The 27,966-nt window shown below is 34.9% G+C and overlaps 1 long non-coding RNA gene across 1 annotated transcript in view; it reads left to right on the forward strand.

The window, feature by feature from the left end:
• The first annotated feature begins 667 nt into the window (after positions 1–667).
• Positions 668–27,966, forward strand: part of LOC131396467 (uncharacterized) — a 34,907-nt gene continuing 7,608 nt past the window's right edge. Inside the window, exons 1-3 of the long non-coding RNA XR_009216569.1 lie at positions 668–705; positions 21,223–21,365; positions 23,130–23,227. This is a non-coding gene — a long non-coding RNA (uncharacterized LOC131396467). The remainder of the gene's footprint in view (positions 706–21,222; positions 21,366–23,129; positions 23,228–27,966) is intronic.

Raw genomic sequence — 27,966 nt, forward strand, 5'->3', positions numbered from 1 at the left:
CTTGTATTTAAAGCCTTCAAACTAGCACCATAATTTAAAGAACTTTATTGGTATTTCATGGGAATATTGCAAGAAAATCCCTCTGGTGATAGTTCTAGTATAAGAATTACATTCTTGGGGGCTGGCTCAGTGGCGTAGTAGTTAAGTTTGTGTGCTCCGCTTCAGTGGCCTGGGGTTTGTGAGTTCGGATCCTGGGCATGGACATACTCACCACTTATCAAGTCATGCTGTGGCAGGCATCCCACATATAAAATAGAGGAAGATGGCCCCGGATGTTAGCCCAAGGCCAATCTTCCTCAGCAAAAAGAGGAGGATTCGTAATAGATGCTAGCTCAGGGGTAATCTTCCTCACCAAAAAAAAATAACTAAAAAAAATTACATTCTTAATTTATTATAAGAATAAGCTTTAATTTTAAATGTCTGTCATGGTTTCTAAGTAAATCTAGCATACTCTATCTGTTGGGATTTAAGGGGATTCAAGCAATAAATTTGTAAGCCATTATAGCCTTTTCTCAAGACAGTAAGCAGGATTGTAATTTTTTATATATTCTTGCCTATTATCAATTATATCATGTGTCAGACACTGGTTAAGTGTTCACATAACAAATTCACTTTTCTAAGTGTACATTAAGCTGTATTACCCAACTACATATCTGTGTTCTATCCAACAGAATGTAAATTGTGCACCACTCTCAAGCCTGGCATGTAAGTACCTTCCTCTTCTGCTGATTTCATGTAGACAAATATATTATATTGGAAGCCATTTGTTGAAGATAGTCAAGCCCCAAGGTGGAAGGGATCTGGTCCCTGAATTATGCCTTGAAAGAAGGCTTTTGTTAGTCAGATACATCCATTTTGAAGTGAGTTAGAAATGAACTTCTCTTATAAAGATAAACTGGTATTATCAATAGCTATTGTAAAATTTGGAGTTTGTGAGTTTTGCATTGTTTTGAACTGAAATGGAGCTTAGAGGTTAGAAACTAAAGGCTAAATAAAATATTGATAATATTAGAATTGAATGTCTAATAGCAATGGTGAAAAATATTTTTAAACGTTGTAAGAACAATTGTAACAACTTACTTTGTTTACAAAATCAACAGATGGTTTGTTAATAATATTCAATAATGTGGTAGTGCAGTACAGGAGAAAAAACAGAATTAGTCAAAACCTCCTGGGGTTTTAATTCCTGTGAAATGGAAACAAAAAGTTTTTTTTTTTAATATGATTGTCATGAGAATGGAATGAAATAGCATATATCTAGTCTATTCATATAATAGTTATCATGTAAATGTTTGTTTCTGCTTACTTTAAATAATTAAGGATAAATGAAAGGAATTAAAAGGAACTGTATTAAAAATATTTTAAGAAATTGCATTTTCATGCAATGATAAAATTGTTTTTTAGGAAAGCTCAGAATTCTATGTAAGGCTGTACATCTTCACTGAGTTCAACTTCAACTGTTAACACAGAAATTCGGCTTCAGTTTTATTTTAGAACCATTTGTATAATGTCAGATTTCACACATATACTTAGAATTTTAACTATACTCTGAATAATAAATATTTTATGATGATGAATGCTCTTGACATAGTTTTTTAAGATGATAACTTCAATTTTACTTTTTTATTATGATCATTTTATTTAAAGTAGTGATAATAAGAATAATAGCTAATATTTATTGAGTGGTTACAATGTCAAACTTTCATCTAAGAAGGATACATTTATTATCTCATTTAATCCTCACAACAACCCTAGCAAATAAATATCATTATTATTCTATTTTTATAGATCAATAAACTGAGGTTTAGGAAGGCAAAGTAATTTATTCCATATCACCCAATTAGTAAGTGATAGAGCTGACTGAAACCTTACTTTTTCACCATATTTTTCAGTAAGGTCATCAACTTAATTTCAATAAAAATCCGTGGACTACTACATAAATACTTATGTGTGTGTATTTTTGAGGTAGATTAAATTATTGTTTGGGAAAATGCATATATGTGTATTACAGAATCAATAATGGATGAAATGATATGACAAAATTATTTTGAAATTCCTGAGGCTACAGTTCAGGCATGGCAAGCAGAGGGAACAACACTCACAAAGGACCCATGATAGAAAAAGGATTCAATGTGTTTGAGAAACTGAGATAAAGTCAGTGTGCTCAGAGCGTAATGGGAGATGTGCTTGAGATGAAGTGTTGAATGGTAGCTGTATAATAAAAGGCAGTATGTAGACTAGACTGTGATAAGAGGTTTGAGTCTCATTTTACATGCAGCAGAGCTTTATTTCTTTTGCGTTTCTCAGATAGGGGCAGTGGGAAATGAAAAAAAAAAGAAACCAATTTTGTTTCGATGAAAAATATGTCTACTTTTGGAGGTAAAGAATGATCTGTCCAGGCCAATAATCACAATATCCTATCATCCTCCTAATGATTCATCTAAGTTTGATGGTGATTGAATTTATCTGGTAGAAAGGGAAGGAGGGAAGAATGAAAGAAGGGAAGGAGTAAGAGAGAGAGAAAGAGAGAGAGAGATTGAGAAACTTAGAGAGAGCTAATGCAAAGGATCAGGAGATAAAGGTGATAAAAAATCAAAGCCTTGAAAATGCCAGAAGAAGATTCAAGCAGCACAAGAGAAGGGATTAGTGCCTAACAATGGGAAGGACAAATACTTTACTCTTATACCAGAGAAGATAAAGAAGTCAAGTACTGATACAGGTTGATTTGTAGAGTTGATGCTGAAAAAATAAAAGAGAATATCCCTTCTATTTTATCAAGAGGGTATACAGGTATCCATAATGGAGAGTGGGGTGTGTAGCAAGAGGATGTGGAGGTATCAGGAGAGAGGGAAATTTATGAAAGACTTGTTTCAGGGTGAGAAAGAGGGCCATTCAGGGAATGGCAGAGTAAAGACCTTCAAAAATTCCCTCCTACAAAAAACACTGAGAACGTTGGCAACAATTGTCAAACTCAGCTTTTTCAGAAATCTTGAGATTAACTAAAGGCATGAAATAATGCAAGGAGCGTTTACTCAAGCATTACATCAAGCTTTATGGCCTCTTCACATGCCCTATTCCCATTCAGTCTCTCCACAGATCCACAGTGGACTTGAAAATCAGCAGCCTCATAACCATAGTAGCTATGAAAATCAATAGCTAAGTAATCACTTAAAGGTGCAGAATGAACTTGGAGCTCCCCAAAAAGCAACACTGCAGAGAATCCCAGAGCTTATCTTCATTTGCCCTGACTCAAAGCTCAGTTTGTGGGAACAGCCCTATCTTCAGGACATTTGTCAAAAATAACCAGTGACAAATAATTAACATCACAGCTGCCTGGAATGGTAATACCAGTTGGAGCTCCCGAGAGGCTGTTCTTGGACATTTCCAGGTAAATAAAAACCTTATAAGGAAAACTGGGGAATGAGATGTGTCCATAGGGAGCTTTGAAGAGGTATGACCTGTTCATGGGAATCCAGAATGTCCTGTTCATGTGCAGAGCTGTGTACATGCTGAGAAAAGACCTAAGAAGGCCCCATGTTCTCATCTCTGGCTGATCTTGAGGTCCTGTGCAAGCAGAAAATGAAAGCTAAGGTAGACTGTAAACTGCCTGCCAGAGTATTGGAAAATGTAGCCAACACACACACAGGGCCACCTAGAAAAAGCTGGGAGAGTTATTGATTCAAAACATTTACAGGAGTTCTTTCACAATTATCACCTAATCACTAAGATAACTGAGCAAAGAATTCTACAACCACACGTGAAAGAGAAAACAGGCTTTAAAAAAATTAGTCCAGGTGCAACTATGACATACAACTATCTACTGGGGCTTTGGGAAAAAAAGGAGGAGGACTGGCAACAGATGTTAGCTCAGGTCCGGTCTTCCTCAGCAAAAAGAGGAGGATTGGCATGGATGTTAGTTCAGGGCTGATCTTCCGCACACACACACAAAAAAATTAGTCCGGAAAAGTAACTAAACAACAATCAAGAATAATGACAGCAACAACAGCAAACTCTGGGGTGGGAGTGGGGTCCGATTTTCAGAGTTAGCATATTATATTATTTAAAATGTCCAGTTTCAGCAACAGCAACAAATACACAAAGAAATAAGAATTATGGCCTACACACAGGAAAATTAAAAGTAGTTAATAGAAACTGTTCCTGAGGAAACCCAGATATTGGACTTACTGGACAAATATTTTGAATTAGTTATTATAAATATGTTCAAAGAAGAAAGGAAGATCATGTCCAAAGAATTAGAGGAATGTAGGAGAGTGATGTTTCATCAAATAAAGACTACCAGTAAAGAGAGAGAATTTTTTCTTTTAAAGAATCTAATAGACATTCTTGAGTTCAAAAGTATAATAACTGAAATGAAAAATTCACCAGAAGAGCTTAATAGCAGATTGCAGAAAGTAGAAGAAAGAATCAGTTAATTTGAACAAAGATTGATTGAGATTATCCAGTCTTAAGAATAAAAAGAAGAATGAAGAGAAATAAATGGAGCGTCAGAGACCTGAGGACACCATGAAGTATACCAACATATACATAATGGGAATTCCAGAAGAAGAGAGAGACAAGAGGATGGAAGGAATATTCAAAGAAATAATGGCCACAAATCTCCCAAATTGGATGAAAACCATTAATCTACACACATATAAAAGTCTAACTAATTCTAAGTAGCATAAACTCAACAGACCCACACTCAGACGTATCAGTCAAACTGCTAAAAGCCAAATACCAAGAGAAGTAATTTACCATGTTAAAGGGATCCTAGGTAAGATTAACAACTGACTTCTCATCAGAAACCATGGAGGCCACAGGCAAAAAGATGACATATTCCATGGGCTGGAAGCAAATAATAATGTCAACCAGTAAAAAATAATGTCAATCAATTCTATATCCAGCAAAACAATGCTTCAAAAATAAACAGCACATTAAGGCATTCCCAGATAAATAAAAACACAGAATTCTTCATGAGCATACCTATAATTTCCTAATAGAAATTATAAAGGGAGTCTTTCAGACTGAAGTGGAAAGACACAAGCAAGAACTCAAATCCATATGAAAAAATACAGAGCACCAGTAAAGATAACTACATAAGTAAATATATGAAAAACGTGTAAGTGTAATTTTTTTCTTTTCCTATATCATCTTAAAAAATAGACTGCACAAAGCAATAATTATAAAACTATGTTGACGGTCTTATAATGCATAAAAGTGTAATTTGTATGGAAATAATAGCACAAAAGCAAAGGTAAGGAAAGAGGTATATTAGAACAATGTATTTTTTTAATGTAAATTTGAAAATAACTTGGAATTAATCTGAACTCGATTGATTTACATTATAATATGAATTATAATCCTAGTTCAACCACTAAGAAAATAACTCAAAAATATAAAAAAAGAAAAGTATTAAAATTTTATATTTGAAAAAATCTATTTAACAAAAAAGAAGACAGTAATGGAGGAATAGGAAAACAAAAGGACTTAAAACATGTAGAAAGTAAATATAAAAATAGAGATATAAATCCTATCTTATTAGTAATTAAATTAAATAAGGGACTAAGCATTTCAGTTAAAAGGCAGAGATTGGCAAATGAATAAAAAATGATTTAACTATATACTGTCTACAGAAAATGCTGATTCGATAAAAGACAGAAATTTGCTAAAAGTAAATAGAAGAAAAAATATATATATACACAGTAACCAAAAGAGGGCTGTGGTCACTATACTAACATCAGAGAAAAATAAACTTTCAGGCAAAATTTATTACTAGAGACAAAATAGGACATTTTATAATGGTAAAGTTTCAAACCATCAGAAAAAACAATTATAAACATATATGCGCCTAAAAAGAGATATCCACAATACACAAAACAAAAAACAACAGAATCAAAGGAAGAAATAAACAATTCAACAATAATAGTTAGAGATTTTAATACCCCAGTTTCAATAATGGATAGGACAAGTAGGCAAAAGATCAATAAAGAGAAAGAAGACCTGAACAACGCTAAAAACCAACTAGAACTAAGAGACGTTTTCTATCATCCCATGTAACAAGAGCAGAACACACATTCTTACTAAGCACACATGGAATACTCTCCAGAAACACCAGATATCAGGCCATTAAATAGGCCCCAGTAAACTGAAAATAGTTGTGCTCATACCCAGTATGTTCTCCAACCACATGCAATAAAATTGAATTTAATAACAGGAGGAAATTTGGAAAATTCATAAACGTGGCAATTAAACAATGCACTCCTAAATAACCAATGCATCAAATAATAAATTACATGAGAAATTAGACATTACTGTGAGAGAAATGAAAATGAAAAGAAAACATGCAAAAACTTATGTGATGTAGCAAAATGAGTTTTTAGAAGGAAATTTATAGCTGTAAACATCTACATTAAAGTATAAAAAATCTTAAATCAATAACCTACTTTTTCATCTTTAAACATTAGGATAAAAAAACAAGCTAATTCCAAAGCAACAGAAGAAAAGAAATAATAAAGATTAGAGTGGAAATAGTGAATTAGAAAAACAATAGAGGAAGTTATAAAACCAAAAGTTACTTCTTAGAAAATAAAAAAAATATTGATAAAGCTTGAACTAGGCAGAACAGGAAAAAAGAGAAGACTCGAATTAATAAAATCAATAATGAGAGAGAAGACGTCTCTATCAACCTTACAGAAATAAAAAGGACTACAGGAGAATACATGAACAAATGCATGCTAACAAATTAGATAGAAAGAAATTCCTAGAAGGACACAAACTTCCAAAACTGACTCAGAAAGAAAATCTGAATAGAACTATAAAAAGTAAAGAGATTGAATTAGCAATCAAGAAATTTCCTACAAAGAAAAACTCAAGCCCAGATGTATTTCCTGGTGAATGCTACCAAACATTTAATGAATTAACCCCAATCCTTCACAAAAACATCCAAAAAACAGAAGTGGAAGGAATACTAACGCATTGCGTAATGTCAGTAAATACCCAGATACCAAAACAACACAAAAACATCGCAAAGAAAGAAACTATACGCTGATAATCATTGTGTGTATAGATGTAAATATCATCAATGAAAGACTAGCAAACTTCACCCTACAACATATAAAAAGGATTATGTAAATGATCAAGTGGGTTTTATCCCAAGAATACAAGGTTTGTTAACACATGGCCATCAATTGATGTAACACACTATATTAGCAGATTAAAGGGCAAAAGCTTCATGATCTTATCTATAGGTGCAGAAATATCCTGTGATGAAAACTCAACATTCTTTCATGATAAAAACACATTAGGAATAGAAAAACAAGTTAGGACTAGAAAGGAGCTTCATCAACTTCATAAAAGGCATCTATTAAAAAGAACAGCTAACATACATTTAATAGTGAGAGACTGAAAGCTTTCCCCCAAGGTCAGGAACAATACAAGATGCTCACTCTTGCCACTTCTATTTAATATTTCACTGCAGTTTTTGCCAGGGCAATTAGGTAAGAGAACAAAAAGGCACTCAGATGGATAGAAAGAAGTAAAGTCATCTCTATTCCCAGATGATGCAATCCAGATTGTAGAAAAATCTAAAGAATCTTCCAAGGAACTATTGAGCTAATAAACAAGTTTGAGAAGGTTGTGAGATATATGATCAACATAACAAAAATCAACTATATTTCCATACACTAGCAATGAACAATCCAAAAATAAAATTAAGAACATAATTTTATTTATATTAGCATGGAAAAGAATACAATACTTAGGAATAAATTTAATTAAAAATGTACAAGACTTGTACACTGACTACTATAAAACAAGTTCTTCTGTCAAAAAACCTAGTATTGTTTAGATGGCAATATGTCCAAATTGATCTATAGATTCAATGCAATGCTTGTCAAATTTCCAGTTGTCTGTTTTGTTTTTTTTTTTCAGAAATTGATAAGCTGACCTAAAATTCTTTGGGAAATTCAAGGATGAAGAGTAACCAAAAAACAACAACAACAAAAGAACTTTAAAAAATAAATAAATTATAAGACTCACAGTTCCTGATTTCAAAATTAACTACAAAGCTACAGCGATCCAAGGCAGAATGGTATTGACATAAGCATATATATTTACCTCGGTAGAAATAAATTAAGAATATACAAATAAATGCATTTATTGTCAGTTGATATTCAAAAAGTGTGTCAAGACAATTACTGAGAAAGAATAGTCTTTTCAACAAATGTTGCTGGGACAACTAGATATCCACATTTAAAAGAACAAAGTTGGACTCCTACCTCACATCTTATGTAAATATTAACTGAAAATAGGTCATGGTCATAAATGTAAGAGCTGAAACTTTAAAGTTCTCAAAAGAAAATACTGAAGCTATAGAAGCAATGCTTTCTCATGTATGTCACCAAGACCACAAGTGATAAAAGAAAAAATAGATAAGTTGGACTTCATCAAAATTAAAAAGTTTTCTCTTTCAAAAGACCTTACAATAAAGTAGAAATACAACCCACAGAATAGGAGAAAATAATTGTGAATCTTATATCTGATAAAAGACCTGTATCCTGAATATATGTAAAACTTTTACATCTAAAAAAAAAAAAAAAAAAGCAAATAATCCAATTGAAAAATAGGCAGAAGATTTAAATAGACATTTCTCCAAGGAAGATATAGAAATGACCAATAATCACATGAAAAGGAACTCAAGACCATTAGTCATTAGAGAAATGCAAATCACAACCAAGAGATACCACTTCATACACATTTGGGTTGCTAAAATAGAAAAAGACAAGTACAAGTGTTATCAAGAATGTGGAGAAATTGGAACCCTCACACTTTGCTGGTGAGACTATAATAATCATGCAGCCAATTTTCAAAACAATTGGTAGCCAAATGTAACATAGAATGACTATATGACTTAACAATTCCATTTTTAGGTAGATACTCAGGAGAACTGAAAATGTATGTCCCTACAAACATGTGTATATAAATGTTTATGGCAACACTATTCATAACAGCCCCAAAGTGGAAACAAACCAAAGGTCCATCAAATGACAATGAATCAACAAAATGTGGTATATCCACACAATGAAGTACATTAATAAAAAGAGATTAAATACTGATACATGCTACCACACAGATGAAACCTTAAAATATCATTCTAAGTGAAAGAAACCAGTCATTAAAAGCCACGCATTGAATGATTTCATTTATGTGAAATGTATAGAATAGGCAAATCTATAGAGGCAGAATGTATATTAGTCTTTGGCAGATGCTGGGGGAGTGAGGAATTGGGAGGGATTGCTAATAAATACCAGTTTCCTTTTGGGGTGATGAAAATGTTGTAAATTAGGTGTGATGGCTGCACAATTGTGTGAATATACTAGAACTACTGAATTGTACACTTTAAACGAGTGAATTTCAAGTTATGTGAATTATATATCAATAAAACTTACAAAAAGAAGGAAAGAAAGGAAGCTACTAGTAAGATATGTTGGAGGATTTTCAGACAGTTTTAAATGCCTGTTTTATATACCTTATTGTAAATTTAATACAAAGAGGGTCACCATAACTATGCACTTTTCCAAACTGTATGTTCAAGTATGCATTTGCTTCTTTGGAGATGTCCCACCACTGGGCTCAGCCACAATCTTTATTTTTATATTTTTATTTTTTAAGATGATAGCAAGATACTGGGGAAGCATTCTGAGGGTATTTGCAAACAATTAAGTGTAATAATAAACCATGAAATCTAAGTATTGCTAAGGCAGGAAGGAAGACAGGAATGATTACATGAGTAATAGAAAGAACTTGAGTCCATGGACTGAAAATATTGAAGTTGACAGATGTTTGAAGCTGGGATGGTTTGCAATGGGAATGGAAAGATAGGAGGTGATGATTGGTTAGTAGAAGGTCTGGAATTAGTATTTTAGTGATGATGCCATTTCTGACATGGGCTATGTCCCGAATGTGAACGTGATAGTGGGCTGCTAATGTAAAGTGAGGAGAAGACCATAGGAGATGAGAAGGTCAAGGAATTGAGACTGTGGGGTTTTGGATGGGCTGTCCTCATGGCTGCTGCTGTCAATGACAGTGTTGGCAGGAGCTGAAATTCAGTAGCAAGGTGCTACTGTTTTTGTTTGTTTTTTATCAATAAGTGACAGTGATGAGTTCTGAAAATGGCAGCAAAGGGAAGGAAGTATGATGGTAAATACTGAAAGAATGAGCCTTAAATAAGCAAGGATGTTTTGGAGGACTGTGGAGTGGGTAATATTTAAAGGTGGCAGCAAGTAAATAAAAAGACATGTATGTCACCTTCTGATCTTGAAATGCATGGGCAATAAAGACAGAAAGATTGAAGAAACTCTGGGGTAAGACCAGTTTTCTCATAAAGCAATAGAGTGGAGGCAATGCTTTGAGAAGAGGTGGGGGAACATAAGAGAGTTGCAGATCATAGAGCATAATTTCCAAAGAATACAGGAAAGTATTTCTAATGAAAGAGAAGGGTACAGTGGAGGATATCCAGAGGATTTTGTGTGGGTTCTGAAATGAAACAGCTTTACAGAAGGTGAGAGTGTGAACGATAAGGGATGACCACTGAGATTTGCACCTGAAGTATACAGGACTGTGAGGTATGATGCAATCAAGCACTCTGAACATATCTTACAGGAAGGTGGGACTCAGAGAAAAGAAGATGAGATTTGTAAAATGTTCATTCAATTTGAGTTCAAGTAGGTCATTGATGATTAACAAGAACTTTTGAAATTTACTCTTATGAAGTAAAACTGTTCACAAAATATTGGATAGAAGGTCATACTGTAAATCCCAAAAGGACTTTTATTTACTGAATCTCAAATTTATTCTTGCTTATTTGATAATTTGATAACCAGGGGGTTTACTTTGCAGTGTGTCCACTTCTTTTGCTCCAGAGGCAGAGTGAAAAGCAACATCCTCAGGACTAGGAAAAAGATTATCCTGGATGCTTTTATCCTTGTTGTAATAATGTTAGACTATTAAATTATTGCCCTTATTAGCATTACTTTAAATTAATTATACTTTTAAAATCTTGCTTGATTTAACTTAAGTCTACAGCATAGCTTTTCAGTGTCGCTACATAGAGCCAATTCAGGTACTCATTCAAGGGCTGTATCTTCCATTGGTACTGTACTACTAAGTAAATTTGTGACAATGGAAAATTCAACTACTCTTTTGTCTTTATTTTTATTTATTTATTTTTTTGGTGAGGAAGATTGTCACTGAGCTAACATCTGTGCCAATCTTCCTCTATTTTTTTGTATGTGGGATGCTGCCACAGCATGGCTTGACGAGTGGTGTGTATGCCCGCGGCCGGGATCTGAACCTGTGGACCCTGGGCTGCTGAAGCAGAATGTGCCAACTCAACCACTCCGCTACTGGGCCAGCCCCTTTTGTCTTCATTTTTGACAAATGGAAAAGAAAGAGTTTATCTTGGAAAATCTCTGACCCTTTCTTGATATGACTATGTGTGCCTAAGTTTATGTTTGTGTGAGACTGCCTCTGTGTATGTGTGTGTGTGTGTGTGTGTGTGTGTGTGTGTGTGTGTGTGTGTGAGTATCTGAGATAGAGAAAGCAAAGAATTTCATTTTTTCTTATTGGCAAAATGCTAAGAAAAATTCATGTGTCATTTCCCATATTTTCATTCATATTCAGGGCAGTCAAAATATCAAAAGAAACATAAGGAATAGTATTAAATACGTGACACATGCACAGAATTATTTAGGCTTCTTTCTGTCATGATAGTTGTAAATGAAAGCAACATGCCTGATAGTTTCATTGTTGATGTTATCATAAAGAGTTTTCTGGGCCTATTACCTGGTTGAAAAACTTTGTTTTGAAACATGGTTTTATAATGCTCGACATTATTTATTTGATATGCATGGAAATAAATTTATTTTTTTCTCTCTCGACAATTTAAATTTCAGTGTTTTGGGAGAAAGGATTAGGTAATCACTGAAAGAATTTATTTTCTTGACTTACAATAACCCCTTTAACAAAGCACAACAGCAGAGACAAGGCAAAGTTCTGTAATTTACTATGGATCCTGAAGTATATTGTGTTATCATTTGTCTAATGAATAAAATGTCCCTAGTTTGCCAAAAAGAAATATTACCAGAAGTATAAGTGAGTACGTTTTACAAGTCCAGGTTTTTTTAACATTATAATCATGAATCAGAAAAGCTGTTATTGGAAGAAACTGTTTTAGATAATATGACATGATCTTCCATTTACTTTCCCTCCCAATAACTTTTTTGTATATGTTTCTAACCCAACCTTTGGAGTTTGAACCTTGGACTGTCACCTCTGCATCTCTGCAGTTGCCAAAGTTAACATATTAGAAACAAATGAACAATGAGAGAAATGTGTCAGAGGCTCTCAGCTCAAGAGGGGCATTAACTTGCAAGTCAGTGACAGCTTCAATTTGCTAGTTAAAGATCATCAGGGTAATGAAACAGCAGCTGGGGAGCTGTTGCTGCGCTCTGAGCATCTCTGAAGAGGAATCTTTGGCAGAGAGTCTGCATTCTAACCTACACTTACCACTGCTTAACGATGGATGGAACAGTGGTTTCTTAGTCCTGCCAAGAACCAGGCTTGCCAGCTGTTCTATGGCATCAATAGTTAGAAGGAATTTTGTGCAAAATGCAAGACAATTCTCACAATTTTGATTTTAACATCTCTTTAGTTTCTTTATCACTCTCATAACTGTTACTTTTCCTTACTCCTAGAAATAAACAAAAAGGGAAATAGAAATCACTGGAGAACTCTAGGTGCCTATGGAAATCTCAGGAACTCAAGTAACATGGGAAATATTCTTTTCAATATTTTCTATATTTTTTTCTCAGATTGTACATTAGGGAATATATATATACACACACACATACATATATATATATATATATATATATATATATATGATTCCTTATATAATTTCTTGTTTTTCAGGCCTCACAGCCCTCAAGAACAAAGATCATAGTCAAACTATTACTTTACACCAGCCTCCTCCAAGTTTCCTGAAATTCTATATCCAAAGGTCCTTCCCTCACTTTCCTGGATGATACTACGTTTGACCTATATGGAAGGCTCATTCTTCAAATACCTTTCTCCGTCTGAGTTTTTAGTGAAACAAATTTAAGGTTATGCAAGATAAATTATAGCTCTTGGGCCATGGCATCTCCTGGACCCCAAAGAATCTCACATGAGTTACTGCGTTGGTCCATGACACTAGAAAAACAGTGGTTCTTTTTGTCCAGAAAGACAGAAGCTTGAGGAGGACATATTCTGACAAGTGACAGATCTTCAGTCGTCTCTGGATGTGCCGAGCTCTCAGTGTGATGCTGTTCTCAGTGCAGGAGGAACATAAGATGCCACATTCTGGCTCGAACCTGTTAACCATCTCCACTCTGATCACATGCCCAGTGTCTCTCTCATACTGCTCTGCTCCTTTCACTGTTTCCTAACTGTATTTTGGTCTTTGTTGACACTGTTCCTGGTTTCTCTGCCTGGAATGTCTTCCTTCTCAATCTTGGTTTAGCAAACTTCTACACATCTTTTTTACACGAGTTATTTCAGAAAGCCTTCCTTGATTCTCTGTAGGCAGAGCTACCTAGTCAGGACCTCTTTGTCACCAAATGAAGGAATTTCTCTCTGTTAATATGATGACTGAAATCAGTTCCCTGGAAGATGTATTCTGAGGCAGAGGTTTACATGCAGGAAGTTTAACTAAGAGCATTGTCAGGGTGCCTGTAAAGAAAATATGAAAGCTTAAATGGGCAGAGGGTGAAGTTGAACTGTGATGCAGTTACAACAGAGCATCCTGTGGATCCTAGCAGGACCTCTGGAGTTGGGATGGCTTTTAAGTGTTGTCTCAAATAGAAACAAAGGGATCATTCTTTGTATTTGTACATCAGTCACTGGATATGGCTGTCTCTGGAGAGGTACATGATCTGAGTAGAGACAGTGCCCTTTGACCAAGAAAAAGTCTTAAGCAAGGACTCGATTGTGAGCCATCGGCACCTAATACTCCCAGAAGTCATGGAAGGCAACACACGCTGCAGTCCATCCCTGTGCTGCTCAGATCCACTTGCTTCATATAGAACCATTTTCCTCTTGGAGAATAGCTTTCCCTTACAAGACAAGTATTAGTGGTATGTACTGTGCTCCCACTACTGTGCTTTCTCTTGATGAAACTCAACATCTGCCTCTGCTCTAACCATTCTAGATTCACTTCCTCTTCAGCTAGCATTTCTGCTAGTTGAGATAGATTAATTTGTTGAGTGACCCAGACTGTCATCCTCAAGGGATTTGAGACCTCGGTCATTATATTTTCTCAGAGTGTGGCTGCTTTGCTTGTTCACTTGCTGTCAAGTATGGGTGAAGAGTACCAAAAGAAGTTCTAATGGACCACTTGGGTGCCAGGTGTGTTCTTCTCCACCTTCATTACGTAATGACAGCTCTATGTCCTCTTGACGATCAGGGTCTACTAATCCTGCCAGGGTAGTGAGTCATGTCCGTGCTTGCTAATTTCTTGACATGAAGAGCCTGAAATGACTGGGTAGAATCCATAGCTTCAAATTCAAAGCGACTCTTATTGTGTAGCCTAGGAGAAACATTCTCCATCCTGGAGTAAATATGCATTGTTCATGCATTGCTCAGAGTATTGTTAATAAAGAGAACTATTGAGTGAACTTCTGAGGAAGCCATACAGTACAGAGGTGAAAGAATTAATATAATGGAGACCACTCTAAAAGTGGTAGTAATTCTCTTTAACTTGTATTAATAATTATGTCTTTAATATTATAGCAAATTTTAAATAAGCTTCTTTCTCCTCATGTAGTGCTGTTACATGACACAGAAAGCATCTGATTAAATCCTTCCTATTGAGGGCTGGCCTGGTGGCATAGTGGTGAAGTTCATGAGTTCTGCTTCGGCGGCCCGGGGTTTGCCGGTTCGGATCCTGGGCGTGGACCTACTCACCGTTCATCAAGCCATACTGAGGTGGCGTTCCATATAGAAGAGCTACGACTTTATAACTATGATACACAACTATGTACAGGGGCTTTGGGGCAAAAAAAGAAAAAAGAGGAAGATTGGCAACAGATGTTAGCGCAGGGCCAATCTTCCTCAAAACAAAAAAATCCTCTCTACTGTTGTTTTATTTTCCTTTTTTGATTGTAGCAACCAGAGACAGATTTTGTTGATGATAGTGCTGAAAATAAATGATTGTACTCAGAAGCCACAAGCCCTTCTCTCCTTGTTGCTATCCAAGCACCTTATGCATTAGGTGAGAAATTTGAACTTAAAGCTCAGGAATTTGCCTATTATCCATATAAGTTTGGCTATGTAGCAGGCAAAATACAAATAAAAGTGCAAGTTGATTCAAAATTTTAATTGGTAGAATGACTGTTTTTAGTAGTACGATTGTAGTAATTTAGGTGCCATTGGGCAACGAGTAAGTGTAATGGTGTGGAGAGTCAGGTATCTCACCGTGGATAGGACAATAGAAACATAGCTCGAGTAAAGTGAGGAAAAATCCTGTGGTGTTAAATTGGAATTAGAGTTATCAGTATAAACACATGCTTTAAAAAAATATGAATTCTTTTGTGTCAGACTTGGTAGGTCACAGCAGACTACTGCTCTTGGTACAATAGACAGAAAAAGCTGAATAAAATGCAAAAATCATATTGTAATGACATCACAGAACAGAAGAAAGAAAGATTAGGTAAACTAAAATTTGAGAGGGGATGTGGTAATTTGATAGTATCTATCTATTTTTCCCCTGTAAACATTATCTTATTCTTAGTGAGGACAAGACAGAAAGATTCTAATGGGAGAAAGAAAATCAATGAGGTGTTTGTGGCTGTGAGGGATAGGTATTAACAAATTCAAATCTTGCAGGGCTTCAATAACATGGCCCATTTTCCCTGGAACACTTGGTGAGAACAGGGGCTTCACAGGAGTCCAGTGAACTATGCCAAAAGTTTCTAAATGGCAGGCTGAAATGTCCTCAAGTCCAATCATGTGCTCAGACACAATTTTAATCTCCTTCTTAAGATATGTCAGACTTTAAGCTACACACTATAGGAACCTAGAGAACTGAGTCAGAGCATCTGAAGCTCCCACAGTTTTTCATGGTTGAGGAGCACCAAGCTTTTAATCAAAATGCAAAGAGACCATACTGTAGGAACAGGGGCAAAATACAGGTAGCCTCTGTCTTACGTAAACTGGAAGCAAAACCTGCCCCAAATCAATTCTTAATTGAAGTGAGATGATCAACCCCTCACCCTATCTATTTACCATAGGAAAAGGGGGCAGATACATTATCTGGGATCTCAAGACTTCTCCTGTATGTTATGCTTGGCGTGTAATCAAAGGCAGTAGACATATTTAGAGGCAGGACAATTAGGCCATCAAACAGAAAACAGGATAGCCACCTAGACACTGAATTTACAAACAAACAGTGGCCACACTCCTATGACAACAGAACTCTGATCCACACCTTTGCAGCAAGCAGACCCAGATGCTGAACCACAACCTCTGCAGCAGCCAGCCTGAGAAGCTAAACCACAACCTCTGCAGTGATTAGCCCCAAAAGATCAGGACTTGCTCAAAGACTACTAACCTCCTCAAAGAGAAAACAAGCTAGAATATGGTACACATAGCAGTAATGACATTAATCATAACTGGACAAAACACTGTAATTCAAAGTCAAAACCTTGCCAGCAAAGATTAAGAAAGGGGGACCTAACTGTTTGCTAATTACAAAGGGACACACTTTAAATATAAGGACACAGATTGGTTGAATATAAAAAGGTAGAAAAAATATATCATGCAAAAACTAAGCAGAAGAAATCTGGTATGGCTAAAATGATAGCAGGTAAAACATAATTTATATAGAATAGAACTAAAAATATTGCCAGAAATAAACAATTATAATTCATAATTATAAATAAATCAGTTCAACATAAAGACATAATGTTCCTAAATTCATATGCATCTGATAATATATCCTAAACATACATCAAGCAAAAATTGTCAACAAAAGAAAAAATAGACAAATTTATTTGGAGATTTTAAGATACTTCTCTCCATAACTGATATAACAAGCAGAGAAAAATGTCTGTAAGGATTTAGGGGAATTGAGCAATATGATTAACTGACTTGACCTTATTGATGTGTGTATAGTTACTGGAAATACAACTGCTAAATGCAGATTTATTTCAAGTGCAATTGGAAGATTTACCTGAGCCATAAAACAGATATAAAAAAATTTACAATGTTTCAATTCACAACCAGAATGTTCTTTGACTTGAGTGACATTAAACTAGAAATCAGTAGAAAGAAAACTAAAATATCTCCAAAGTTTGGAAATAAAATAAAATAATTCTAAATAACCCATGGACTAAAAAAAGTAATCATAATAAAAATTCTTTTGAACTGAAATTAAAAAATACATATGAAAACATCAGATACAGTTAAAGTAGGGATTAGAGGAATTTCCTAGCTTTAATTGCATATGTTAAAAAGAAAGAAAAGATGAAAGTTAATAATCTAAACTTCATGTCAAGAAACAAAGAAAAGCAGACAAAATTCAAAGAAAATAGTAAAAAGGAAATTATAGAGATGAGAACATAAAGGAATATGAAACAAACATTTAATAGAGAAAGGTTTCTTTCTGGAAATTGTTAATAACATGGATAAACACCTACTTAGACTGATCAAGAAAAAAGAAAAAAAGAGCAAAAACAGAGATTACCAATATCAGGAATAAAATACTTTCCTGATCTTTGGCATCACTACAGATCCTATAGATATGAAGAAGATAATAAAGGATATTATAAATAATTTTATAGCTATAAATTTGATGATTTAGATGAAATTAAATAATTAAAAAATTAAAACATTACTGACAGAATAAGAAATAAAAATATTTGAACTTTCCTATAACTAACAAATAAATTTAATTTGTAATTAAGAAAAGCAAACCTTTCTTCAACAGTAGCTTCAGACCCAGATGTTTTCACTGGAAAATTCTTTTAAAAAATTAAGGAAGAAATAGCTCTTAGTTTACACAAACTCTTCTAGAATCTAAAAAGGAGGAACCTTCCAAATTATTTTTATGGCATCAGCCTAATTTTGATTCCAAAAGCTGACAAAGATATTTAAAAAGAAAAGAAGAAAGAAAGAGGGATAGAGGGAAAAAAAAGAAAAGGAAAACTCTCTCAGCAACATAATATTTTAAGAATAACAAATCCAATACCGCAATACGTGAAAAGGATATTATTACATTAAGATCAATGATGTTTATTCAAGAAATGCAAATTTGGTTGAAAAGCTTAATACTAATCAATGAAATTCATCTTATTAATAGAGAATATTGGGAAAAATATATGATCATATCAATAAATGAGAAAAACTTTTGATAAAATCTAACAGCCATTTTGATAAAATTAATAGCTATTAATTAATATAAATTAATTAAATTTATATTAATTATATTATTTAATATAATTAATTAATTATATTATATTATTATATTATATATATATAATATATATAATATATTATATTATTTATTTATTAATTATAATTAATATAATTAATTAATTATATTAAATAATATAAATTAATAAAAAATAATAATGAGTGGCTGTTAAATTTTAATAGTCTGGAAAAATGAAAGGAATTTTCTAAATCTGATTAACAATATTTGCAATAAACCTACAGCAAACCTACTTAATGGTTGCAGAAGAACCTGTAAACTTTCTTAGTTCCATCTAAATCTCTACATTGTCTGATTAGAAAAACAGACCATCGTCTTTGGGGAGAGTGGTCATTGGGCATATGCTCTATTCAAAGTTCCATGATCAAGGCCAGGTATAATTGAAAATTGTCATGATGGATTTTTTGTGGAGGTTATGGTGGAGGGAGGAATGTGAGCCTGTTATGAGTGGTAGTGCTAGCCAATGTTTTAACACTGTTCATATGGTTGCTTCCCTAATCTAAATTTGATGTTATTTCCCATTTAACTCTCCACTTCTACCATAGCATTACCAAACCTCATTATCAAGAGTTTTCGATCAATTTTCCCTGATAACGTAAGAACTTTTGAGAACAGGAACAATGTTTACCTCTACAGTATGTAGTTTAATGCTTGGCACAGATTAGGAGCTCAATGAAATTTGCTTAATTATTTGCAAACCTGTCATTATTCTGAGCCTGAAGAAACCTACTTTAAAGTATAGAAATCTTTTCTATCAAACTACTTAACAAGATAAAAAATAAATTATCTAAACATATGATCTGTTGTCCCAAATCAGAGATTACTTAGAAAAAATGTTGCGCTCCTTACTTAAACATATAACAAAATGTTATAATTCTGCTTTTTTTTGCCTCAGGTTTGGCTAATGCTCCAAGATGGTAGACATCTCATTCCAAAGGGGTGTTTGACTTCATCACCATGCAGTACTCGCAAATGTAAAGAAATAAAACCGGATTTGTATCTTTTGCCTACAAGGGAAAGAGAAAGTCTGAGATAAGAAGAGAAAGCTGTGGGTCTTCTGTGATCCCAAATACACAAGGAGAAGGAATTAGGGACCCCATGATTGCCCTTGAGGCCTAGGGAAGTTGGTCCTAGGAATTGGTGCTAGGTAGTTGGTCTTCTTTGGAGAGCTTGCATAAGGTAGATTCCATGAACAGATTTCTAACTTATACCCAGAAAAAGACCAACAAGCTTTTCTGATAGTGGAGCTAGGAGAGGTGACTATGTTAAGATCTAGCATTCTGTTCTCATAAAGATTGTTACAGCAAAGAATCTGTGAGAAGGCTCTGTAGATCAATATAACCCATATAGGCTACTTGCACAAGAAAACAGGATGAGATTATGTCAGATCCCACCAAACTAGTGAGAATCACAAGGTCACAGGGAATATAGAAGGAGCCCAATAATATACGTTTGCCATACCCATTTTATTTTTTATTTTTCCACTAGACACAGAGAAATACTGCATTTCCTTGAATATTTTGCAAATATGTAAGTCTTTTTGACTAAATTCTATTCAATGGAAGGTGGGCAGAAAATATACATGCTACTTTAAGACCTGGCCTATAAAATATTCCTCAAGAGATTCTCTATTCTGTTACCTCATCCACAGTCTTGAAGGTCAGATGTTGTAGGCAGCGTCCTCACAGAGGTGCTTGCATTCCTAAATGAATGTGTGGAACAGAATCCTTTAAAATCCACATTTGATCTTCATGCTACCAAGCAAAACAAGTTTGTGTGTGCATATGTGTGTGTGTGTGTGTGTGTGCACATGAAGCAGTTGAGATTTGGGGTTGTTTGTTACAGAACATAACAAGGGACCAGCTAGAGAAGAGGGCATTCACCTCTACCTAGGGAACTACAAGTGAGAGAACCCTAGTGATGGCTGTGGCAGAGATAGTGAACTCTGAAAAATCTATGCAGAGTGCTAGGTGAGAAAGTCAGTCCATTTTTAATGTCTGCCAGTCCCTGGGAGTCTGGTACCAGCTCTTCAAGAATACAGTATTAGAAAGAGATGTGATTGGTTTTTCATCAATCCCACGTCTTATGCTTTTAGGGGCCTGCCTTCAACAGGATGTGGGGCAGAGTTGTGACTTTGAATGAAGTGTAAACTTACAACCTTTGAAAAGATATATTTACTACTGCCAGGTTAAACTTCTATTACCTGTAAGAAATGAGAAGTAATGGAACTTGCCCTAAATTTCATCCAGGGAAAAGGGAAGAACTGGTTGCAGAGAAAGTATTTAAATGAATAGAGACAAAAAGTTGCTTTATGATTTCATTGCATGGGTTGTAGTTCAGTACGGTTACTAGTATTAGTACTGTTTTTTTTTGCTCTGCAAATGTAATAAGTGTATCATTATATCCAGAGAATGAATTATTCACAAAGTTTGAAAGAAAATTGTTCATCATACAATGTAAGGAAAAAAAGCATATTTTTCCCATTTTATTTAAAAGCCCTAAAACAAACGTTCATTTATTAAAATTGAGTATATCTTTCCTTGGAATGGACTGGATTGCATTTAACTATATTATCTATGGGTTTGCAGTAGCCCAGTCATATTAGAAAACGATGAGAACATCATTGTCATTAAAATATGAGATAGTATTTTTCTTTTGAAGTCATAGTAATGATAAATATCACCTTATTTCACAAGCTTTTTCATTGGAGCTTTAGAAGATTTTAATAAAGCCGGAAGCTTTTCAAAAAAGTAAAAATGTTATCAAATGGAATTTTAATTCTTCAAAGCCCTTTCATCGTCTCACTGCAACCATCAAGTTCTCATACCAGACCTCAAGGGTAAGGATATTTATTGTTGTTTTTTGTACCTTCAAAAATTATTCTAAAAAATTTTGGTAGGATTAAGAGTTCACTACAATTATTGACATATTAAAAAGAAAATAAAATAGAATAATTAGTTTTTAGAGAGCAAATAGTTTTTAAAAATGCAGGTTACAATAGACAAATTTCCTAAGTATATATAGCTTAACATTTTTAAGTTTTCTCTCTTTGTTTTCTACTAGTCATATCTCAATATTTATATTTTCCATTTACCGAGCTCATCCTATTTGTCAGGAATAGGCCTAGGAGTTTTATGAACGTAGTAATTTAAGCACCAATATTACAAGATTCAGACAGGTCAAGTAACTTCCCAACAGCTAATTATGATGGAGCTGGGGTTTGGATGGGACTCTGACTTCAAGAATCCTGAGTCCTGCTCAATATTAGCCTCATTTTGATCTCGAAGTTTAAGAATTCTGTGCCATCAATTAAGTAATTCACTTTATATGTTTAAAAATACTTTTGAAAGTTAATATTTGGTCCATAATATTTTAACTTAAGAGATGTGCGAAACATTCAACTGATACTACAACTCAGTTATGTAGAGAAGATGTAGTTTCCTCAAGAGGCATTATGTGTTGACTATCAACAAGAAGAAGAAGGAGGAGGAAGAGAAGAAGGAAACTTCATTTAGCTCCATCTTATAAACTTATTGGAATAAAAATTATTTGCAATTTTCTCTTAAGAGATTCAGTTTCTCTTAAATAAAAAAAATCCATTTTTTTTCCTTCTGCTTATCTAGCAGAAATGGTGTTCTAATGGAAGAAAGATACACGCTTTGAACAACTCCGTGGCATCAGAACACCCTGGGGTTCTTGAAAAAGGGATTCTCTTCTGCTCTCTCCTTAGCTCTATGTCCCTTTTTCACCTTGATGTTGATTGCCCTGCTGATGCCTTTGATATAAGTTCAAAGCTGGTACAAATCATAGTCTGGTCTTACTTCTGGCTTTGCTATGGACTAGTTGTGCACTTGTCCAATCAGCCTCTCCTCAGTTTCTGCAGGCTACAGGCTCCTGAATCTATGCTTTGTCCTTCCTTCAACTCACTGTCCAGTGAACCATCTCCTTCCCAATCTCCAATGTGGGGGACATCAGTTCATACCATGGGTACCACATGACTTGATCCAGAGTGGCTCTCAGATTTGCATCTAATTTGCTAGGATCCTCTCTTTGCATGACTGAGCTGAGCTACCAAGTCTACGTCATCAATCCCCAGGTTGTAGGTGAGGAGTAGGGGAGTCGAGTCAGTGGATGGTTACCCCAGAGATAATACTTTTACTGAGTTCTTAATGGAGACTAGGGTTACAAGAGATTCCCTCAGCCCTTAATGTGACCCTCACATATCTAACCTATTACCTTCTTCTCAGCCCTTGTACATGTTATCACTTTTCATGACTATATTATCAGATTCTAAATGGAAAATACTATGCATTCGATGCAATAATCATGTAACTGTTTCTCACATGTGGTACATTAAGTAATTTCAGATGCTAATATTATTTTCATTTTAAAAAAATTATTATATAAGCCTAGGGAATAGGTCTTGGACATTTCTCACTCTTTTGTTGCTGTTGTTATTTCTAGAAACTGATTTCAGTTTCTCAATGCCCCATTACCTAACAACCTAACAGAAGCCAAAGAAAAGAGGTAGAACTGCTAAGCAATGTTGGTGACTCTAATTTTTAGTGAAATTTTTAACTGGAACTGTTTTTTCCACTTCCAGCATCTGAATCAACACTCTGGGCTCTTAGGATTTATATTATACATCAGGACTGCTGGGGTGAAATTTGCATAATTTAAATTATGACCAACACATATTAGGTAAGAATCATAGAAACTGATCTCGTTAAGTGTGATAGCCTATCCTGCAAAGCCAAAGCCAGTCCTTAAGGGGTGATACGAGCTGGAAAGAAAAGAAGCTGATTCTTCCAAATAATGTGGGCATAGCGCTGTATTGCTACAGGGATAAAGAGACTTAAACTGGCAGTAGGAATTGGTAGAACAGTATTGATTACAGACATTGCTTGTTTTATGGTATTGAGGGAAGCTTGAAACTCATAAGTATGTGTTTCATAACACATGATTTGAATGAAGAAAAGTGGTTAAATTGGAAAATAAGAAGAAAGATTGAGAAGCAGAAGCAAGAAACGTTTAATAGATGACTTTTAACACATGGCAGCTGACTTTATTTTTTTTTTTCTCCTAAAAAGAAAAAATTCACCAAACAATGGGAAAAATAGATGCCCACTAGAGTACAATGCTGGTAAATATTATTTTATTGGAAATTAAAATAATTCTTTCTTTCTTTTCTTCATTCAATTCAACTCAACTCTTTACAATTTTAGGTTGTGATACTGATAATCTTGCACACATAATTCTAGGTGCTTGGGATAAAATGTTTAAAAGACAGATTTGGTCCTTGGCCTCTGTATAGTGGAGAATTAGCTTTAATCAAAGAGGGATCTGGCCTTTTTCCTGGTTCCCAGGCGTAACCTCTAACCGTTGGAATTTCCTGAATGAGAGTAGTGTCTTTGTTATTCGTGGAGTGACTCAGACCACACCTGATAGTTGGTGCTAAGAGATGACTCAGGATGGGGCCAGCAAGGAAGAACAACCATATGATTAGAGGGTTAGGACTTTGGGACAAGTAAAATCATCCCAACATTAAGGAGTGTGAGGCTGAGGGTAAGAGGACTGGAGACTAAGTTCAACCACATGGACAATAACGGAATCAATCATGCCTATGTAATGAAGTCTCAATGAAAACTCTGGACACCAGAGAAGGTAAGTTGGGCTTCCTGAGTAGGTAATAGTCTAGTCGTTGATAATAATCTAACAATTAGTAATGTGTTGCCATGCATTGATAATGGAAAGGTAGTGCATCCTGAGGACATGGAAGTTTCACAGTTGGAACTCTCCCAGTCCCGCATTCTGCCCAATGCAGCTCCTTTTTGGCTCGTGCTGATTTGTGTCCTTTTGCTATAATCAACTTGTAATTTTAAGTATAGCACTTTCCTGGGTTCTGGGTCATTCTAGAGAATTGTTTAACCTGAGGGACTCTGTTGGGAGCCCCCAATTTGTAACCAGCTGGTCTGAAATGAAGGTAGCCCCGAATTTACAGCTGATGTCAGGTGTCTTGGACAGACCTGGCAGTCTAGAGGACTATACCCCTAATCTTGAGTTTAGCTAACTCTGGGGAGCCTCACAGAGCTTGTATCGTAATGAACAACTAGTGAGAATAACTTTAAGATACTGAGTTAAATAGTGAATGAAGATATTGTTTCCTTTGCTGGATTTTTTCCTCTTTTGACTGGACACTTACTTATTACCCTTCCCTATGTCAGGCAACTTCAGGTCATAAATGAACTACCTTTCCCAAACATTTTATCCTATTGTTTAAACTAATAACTGGAATTAGATATCGTTTAGCTTTTCTCAAATACTGCCTTTAATTTGGAATAATTTGCCTCTGTGGTCTGGCAGACCTTCCAGTATAATGTTTATTATGATGATGTCTGTTTGGGCTACAAATAGTTGTTAGCTTATAATAAAGTTAATGAATTAAATGAACTAATGAATAGTGAATTGTGTATTTGCAATGTTTTAATGGAATTTTATTTTTGAGTTAATTCCTAAAGAAGACTCCATTATGAGAAATTCACTTAATTTCACTTCTGGTAACAGGTATTTTAGAAGATACTTATTTTTCAAAATAAATATTAACTAATTGCTGATGCCCTTTGTGGTCTCACTCCATTAAAACAAAATTAGTTATTTAGTGGCTTAACACGATATTTCAAAGGTAATAAAATATTCTAGAAAAGGCAAAACTGTGAAACTGCCTGAGGTCAATACCATACGGAAGGTGTGTGTATTTATAGCATCCCATCCAAGGTTGGAGGCTATTGAAGTAAGACCGCTGCCATTTAGCCAATGTCATAGTGGGAAAACTCCATAGCTACTAAAGAATGAAACCAATAAGATGTATGAGTCCCATGCTGAGCTCAGCCTTGCAGGTTAGTTTGCTGATATATTCTTTTCAGGATCATAATGTGCAATCTGAGTATGTATCAATAGCAGCCCTCTTTGGATAATATCTCCTATTTCACCATGAAAAGTTTTTTCTTTGAGGTAAATAGAGGAAACACACTAAACCATTTTTGGCCTAAATAAGGTTTGCATTCGATTTCAATTCAAAATAGTTTCATTTATTTTGTATCTTGTACAAAAATATCTTTCTATTGCATCTTTGTTTTCCCATCAGAGGTACTTGCTTTACAATAGATAAACTCACTTTTCAGGGATTGAAAAGTTAAGTGAAATTGGCACTTAGTGAATTTGTGAGGATAAGACATATTTTCTCCTGGTTTGGTCCCTTTTCTTCTTTAATACTTTTGATGATAGATGGAAAAAGGACAATCTGACAGGCTAAACAATTAACTTTGTAAAATAAATTATGAGGGACCCGCCCGGTGGCTTAGTGGTTAAGTTCACACACTCCACTCCAGTAGCCCAGGGTTCACAGGTTCATATCCCAGGTACGGACCTACACACTGCTCAAGAAGCCGTGCTGTGGCAGCATCCCACGTACAAAATAGAGGGAGATGGGCACAGACGTTAGCTCAGGGCTAATCTTCCTCAAGCAGAAAAAGAGGAAGATTGGCAATGGATGTTAGCTCAGGGCAAATCTTCCTCACCAATAAATAAATAAACTTTGTGAAAAAGCAAACTTCACTTACATTTGGCATTGTTACCTTAGAGTCCCTGTTGTCTATTAAACAAACATTATGGCTGATTCTCTCTACCAAACAGCCAATACTCAGGCACAAATTTTTCTGTAATTTTTGTGTTGCAATGGCTCAGAAAACTTGACTTGTTCATCTAAAATATACTAAATTGATCTAGGTTTTAATATGTTTATCAAGTGTAATATTTTTCATAGTTAGCAATTTCCAAATTTCCTTTTCTTTTAGCTAAAAAATAGTTATATTATTTTATTTTTTCCCATGAACTGAAATATGTGGTGGGCTGGCAAAATGGTTTGCCTAAAAAATAAAGCCTTGATTTGCACCATTTAGCATTCCTTTTCCATGGTACACATATTCCCACTATGCAGATTTCAGGCTGTCTGGGGGAGACAGCTGGAGTTGCAGAGAAGCAGCTTTCTCAGGCTCCTCAAGTCGGTCCCAGCACATCATTCACTGTAACTTAGTTACCAGAGGGCAGGGATGCAGGATTTGTATAGAGATAAATGTAAGCATCTTGGGGAAATATTAACCTTTATTAAGTCAATATATTATATCTGGCTTACAAAATAGGGTAAATGCTAATTTAGGTGTTTTGCCATTAAATAATCGAAGATAAATTAATATTGTAGGTGAAAGTAATTAAAAACAACCTTAGGGAGAAGCTCTTCTAGCTTCTATAAGTCACTAATGAGAAGCATTAAGATCCCTTGGAATCAACATAGAAATCCAGAATAAAATGCAGATTTATTTTTTTTATGCAGATCTTTTTTATGTGGAAATTTAAGAATAAAACTACCAATAGTGAGAAATGTAAATTGAAAGATATTAAAAAGGATATTGAATGCTGCATTATAACACTATTGAATTCAAAGCATAGCAAAATCAGTCATTATTATCCTTTTAACAAGTCAGCCAAAAGAAATATGTTAGTAGGCAGACTATTTCTTTTTTTTTTTTTTAATTTTATGTTTATTGCAGTAACATTGGTTTATAACATTGTATAAATTTCAGGTGTACATCATTATACTTCTATTTCTGCATGGATTACATCATGTTCACCACCCAAATACTAATTACAACCCATCACCACACACATGTGCCGAATTATCCCTTTCACCCTCCTCCCTCCCCACTTCCCCTCTGGTAACCACCAATCCAATCTCTGTCTCTATGTGTTTGTTTATTATTGTTATTATCTACTACTTAATGAAGGCAATCATATGGTATTTGACCTTTTCCCTCTGACTTATTTCACTTCGCATAATACCCTCAATGTCCATCCATGTTGTCACAAATGGCTGGATTTCATCGTTTCTTATGGCTGAGTAGTATTCCATTGTGTATATATACCACAGCTTCTTTATCCATTCATCCCTTCATGAGCACTTAGGTTGCTTCCAAGTCTTGGCTATTGTGAATAACACTGCAATGAACACAGGGGTGCAGGTGTCTTTACTCATTGGTGTTTTCAAGTTCTTTGGATAAATACCCAGCAGTGGAATAGCTGGATCATATGGTAGTTCTGTCCTTGATTTTTTGAGGAATCTCCATACTGTTTTCCATAGTGGCTGCACCAGTTTGCACTCCCACCAGCAGTTTATGAGAGTTCCCTTCTCTCCACATCCTCTCCAACACATGTTGTTTCCTGTCTTGTTAATTATAGCCAATGTGATGGGTGTGAGGTGATATCTCATTGTAGTTTTGATTTACATTTCCCTGATAGTTAATGATTTTGAACATCTTTTCATGTGTCTGTTGGCCATCTGTATATCTTCTTTGAAGAAATGTCTGTTCAGGTCTTTTGCCCATTTT

Source organism: Diceros bicornis, chromosome 33 (assembly GCF_020826845.1).
Source record: "Diceros bicornis minor isolate mBicDic1 chromosome 33, mDicBic1.mat.cur, whole genome shotgun sequence".
NCBI lineage: Eukaryota > Metazoa > Chordata > Mammalia > Perissodactyla > Rhinocerotidae > Diceros > Diceros bicornis.